Source organism: Saccostrea echinata, unplaced genomic scaffold, assembly GCF_033153115.1.
Source record: "Saccostrea echinata isolate AGI-Se365-2 ecotype Australia unplaced genomic scaffold, CSIRO_AGI_Sech_v1 ptg000011l, whole genome shotgun sequence".
Lineage (NCBI taxonomy): Eukaryota > Metazoa > Mollusca > Bivalvia > Ostreida > Ostreidae > Saccostrea > Saccostrea echinata.
In genome coordinates this window covers 2,886,489-2,890,928 of record NW_026889760.1, presented here as the reverse complement: position 1 = coordinate 2,890,928, position 4,440 = coordinate 2,886,489, and the positions used below count along the sequence as shown (strand labels likewise).

The window sequence follows — 4,440 nt, the reverse complement described above, 5'->3', positions numbered from 1 at the left end:
ACTCAAGGAGGATCTCGTCTTTTACTCATCAATTCAAATTCAACATGAAACATGCCCATGTCAAGTTTGTGCCATCCAGTAGACAACAGATATTTTCTGACAAGTATTCATAATTATCTGACAAGTTGACTTAACGTTCACCATTAAGTCGACATAATTATCTGACAAGTCGACATAACATCTGACAAGTCGACATAACTTTCTGACAAGTCAAAAATAACATCTAATAAGTCGACATCATTATCCAGCAAGTCGACAATATCTGATAAGTAGACTTTATATACATGTTTTTATGTCGAATTGTCAAATAGTTATGTCAACTTGTCAGGTAACTATGTTGACTTGTCAGAAGATTAAGTCGATTTGTCCGAAAATTGTCTACTTGTCAGAAAATTATGTCGATTTTTCAGATGTTTACTTGTTGGACAGGTACATGTATGTCGACTTGTCAGATATTATAGTGACAAGTAAATGTCAGTAGCATTAACAAGACACTGAGTTCCTAGTCATGATGATTATTATCTGACAAGTCCATTTGTTTGAACAATGATTTTCAGAATACTAATCCTCTTACTTTTTTGACCTTCTGCGCTTTGAATGTACTTTTGTATCAGTGGATCGACTGAATGATAATTTCATGAACAATTTATCTTATTAGAGAATATGGAAGCCTATGTAGGGCTAATTAAAAAATATTTTTGATTTCGATATGGCGAATTCTCGAATTTGTTAAAAAAGAATTCAATTCGTTATAGCAATATTTTACATTCGTTAGAAATAATTTAATATATGTAATAACAGATTTGTTGAATTAAGCTATACTAGTATGAGGAATTCTTGAATGTTGAATGTGCTATAACTTAATTATTAAATTGTTTAATCGAGTAATTGAATTTGTTATTACGAATTAAATTCGTTTAAATAAAGTCTAAAATTTGTTTAACGAATTAAATTCGTTTAAACAATTTTTTCGTTATATTGAATTAAAAATATTTGCAATTGCTGTAAAATGGGCTTCGGTAAAAATTCGATACAGCGAATAGTCAAATTCGATACAAAGAGTTGTCGAATTCGATACGAGTTTTCGAATTCGATACAATAGAATGTCAGATTCGTTTCAATGAATTTCGTTATACAAATTCAGGAATTCATTTCAACGAATTTCATTCGTCATAGCAAATTCTGAGTCCATTATATCAAATTCAAAAAATGAAATGAAATTAAAACTTAAAAACAAATTCGACAATTCGTTATATCGAATTCAAAAAATAATATTTCATAGGTCCTAAATGAGATTCCGTAGAAGAGGGAAATTTTTTATCATTTCAAGACACAGCTCCTTCATCCAATTTTTTCCTGGCTGCTTTGAAAAAAAACTGTGTATTGATTGGGACTAGATAAAGTTTATATATTGTATCTATATATCAAAAGCTATTACATGTATGATGGAAACTTGTGCACATTTACCAGATTAAACAAAACTCAAAAATAGATATTCGAATAATTTTTAACTAATTTAAAGTAAATTATACATCATTTGTAAAACGTCAAATTCAACATTTTTTCTACAATAATTTAGCATATACATGTATATATCCATAAGAAATTGAATTATTTCAGTCTGAAGAACTTTAAAATACGTCTTCCAAGGCTTCTTCTTTTTGTAGGCAATAACTTCTGAAACGAAAAAATAAAATGTCCCTAAAGAATAAAACATCTTAAACATTGCTCTAAAAAAACTTTATACAAATTTTCACATAATTCAACTAAGTCAATATGAACAATACATAGTACCTTTTCTATCACAGGTTCTGTCACATAGTTATCCTCAGATGCACGTGGAGGAACGTCCAAAACAGACACGGTTTCTTTTGGCATGGAACTCTAAAAGAAAAACAGAATGCAGTCGTTTTGATTTTCAAAGTTCATAAGCCATATAAAGTTTGTGATTTGCGTACATGACTCCTTCATTTCTACAGATGTACAAAACTGGACTGAAATTTACCTTTGAGCCGTCCTTGAAAAAATCCATATTAAATAAGAACAACTTTCGAGGAACAAAAGGGTCGTTGAAATCGTCGTCATCAACTTCAATTTTTCTTCCCAAATTCTATTTATGAAAAATTGTAAAGAAAAAAAAAGTATATTAGAAAAGTTATTGCATGATCTCTGAAAATGATTTCATTTTAAACAATAAATTACAACTCACTTGAGACTGGACCTGTATTCCATGTTGGACGTGTTCTACTTTCAATTCGACAGGATCCTCCTACATTCAAATGAAGGATTTTCTCAATTGAAAAGAAAGAAAAGCAAGTAAATAAGATTCGTTAAATTTTACCATAGCTAATGTCAAACTTACTCCTGAAGTTATTTCTTTAAGATTCCTTTTCTTCACCATCCCGATCACTTTTTTGATAAAGCCCTGAAGGAAAAAAAATCAAACGCTAGAAATTAGAAAAATACACACGTACGGCCAGACTTTATAATTTTCTTAATATATTCCTTGAGAAAATAATATCTTATGTAATTTTTTTTTATGTTTTCTTCTCTTTATTTCTTTAATGTTATACTAATATTAATATTGTTTTTTTTTAAATATATGATATGTCTAGATCTGCCAGCCAGACTTAGCCAATATTCATTAAGTGGGCATTGTGACTTATATTCGCCTACCTTAAAGACGCCGTCTTTTCGTTTCCTTGCCATCGTCTAAAAATGAATTTAAAGTAGAATGAAATAAATGTCTATAGGAATAAACTGGTCAAACAACAACGTTAATGTGTACTCCGACATTACCTACCATAAGCTCTTTGTGGATCGCTCCCATCATCTCCCGCTTTCTTGTTTTGTCAGATTTGATTCTGAGCATTGCACTGGGCTTTTTAGCTACTGCGCCCTTAAAAAAAGTGTTATATGCATTTCTTTCATTTGAAATTTGTGTATATATATTCATTATAATCGTAAATAATTTAGTCAATTTCGGTTAATCTCGGAAAAAGTTCAGGCAATCACTTCATTGTCTTTATCTGGGTTCAGTCGGAAAAGATTGGGGGGGGGGGGGGGAGGGGGTGAATGAAGAAAATGTTTTCAGTTCTTGCAATAAACAACCCACTATATGATTTCAATTTAGACTGAGAAGATTCTTGATTACGGAAAAAAATCGGAGAATGAAGAGAAACGAATAACTAATATTTTAGATCAACCACTGCATTAGAAAACTTGCAATCTGATTAAAATCAGATTCTCGATCCGCTCCTCCTTTTTTTAAAAAAAAAATTCTCGCTACACGAGATGTTTGTGGCGTAGTACGTACATGTAGTAAACGGAGTCAAGCAAACAGCTGATTTTAATCAGAATGGAAAAATTGAATATCTTAAACTATTCCCTTTTACTTACAATCATTGCCTTGTGATCTCTGCTCATGTTGCCTCGCACAGCTCCCATTCTCTTTGTTTCCTCTAAGTTAACAGTCTTGAAAAAAGCAAGATAAAAATACCTCATGATTTATTTATCTTGTATTTATTTTAATATTTTTCATCTCTAACAAATGAAAAACAAGATTTCTTATTTTGTATAAATTCCAAGATTTTTAGTTTCAATTCCAGAGAAGAGTTTACGAGTACAATTATCAAAGTTTAAAAAAAAAGTAAAGTGATTAACATTATATTTCAAAATACAAGTAACCAAGGTGATTAAAAACTGATTAAAAATATTGTGGTTAACCTGATAAGAACATTTTTATATTTCATATCACAGTAAATGATTAGTATTTATTATCTACCTTCTGTCTCTCCAGCTGCTCAGCCTCATTTGACCAGCTATAGCTGAATTTCAATATCTCCAGTTTTGTTTCCTAAAATTCAAAGTCAAACAATACCATATCATATATAACATACATTTACAAAAAGCAATTATAGTGATGTGGACAAGAACAGGTTTCCTTAACAAGTCTAAAATGTACTTGAAAAACAATTTATACACTTACCCCCTTGTCATTAAAATCTAATACTTTATTGTAATCCATCACTGGTAATTCTACAAAGTAAACAGTAAAATGTCAGTACTATAAATGTCTAACATTCATAAAGAAAACTGTAAATTAAAAATTCAATACCTTAACCGTTTTTAATTCACAGACTGACCTGCTTTCTGCAACCTTACATGTGGGATAGTTCCTTTTGTTTATAGTGATGATTGTGACGTTCTAGAGATATGATTGTGATGTCATCGTAACTGTCACGTCACGCCAAGAGAGTTTGTTTCTGATTTGAAAGTCATCTATCAAAATGTTTTAATACTGTTTCATCAAGTTTATATAACATTTCTAAAAATAACAAATGTTTCAAGAAATGCATGTCATGTTGCAGTTTGAATTCATTTTTGCCTTCGTACATACATGTACTTCGTATATATAAAGCTGGACCTCTTCATAACACA

The 4,440-nt window shown here is 30.4% G+C and overlaps 2 long non-coding RNA genes across 2 annotated transcripts; both read right to left on the bottom strand.

Moving 5' to 3' along the window:
- Nucleotides 1-1,541: 1,541 nt before the first annotated feature.
- On the bottom strand, nt 1,542-2,095 carry LOC133184927 (uncharacterized). Its single transcript, XR_009720871.1, has 3 exons — nt 2,006-2,095; nt 1,795-1,884; nt 1,542-1,677 (listed from the first exon to the last, which is right to left on the bottom strand). It is a non-coding gene; the product is annotated as an uncharacterized LOC133184927 (long non-coding RNA).
- Nucleotides 2,096-2,213: 118 nt separating this feature from the next.
- Nucleotides 2,214-2,891, bottom strand: LOC133184926 (uncharacterized). The gene is made up of 4 exons (XR_009720870.1): nt 2,804-2,891; nt 2,677-2,712; nt 2,363-2,425; nt 2,214-2,269 (listed from the first exon to the last, which is right to left on the bottom strand). It is a non-coding gene; the product is annotated as an uncharacterized LOC133184926 (long non-coding RNA).
- Nucleotides 2,892-4,440: the final 1,549 nt, after the last annotated feature.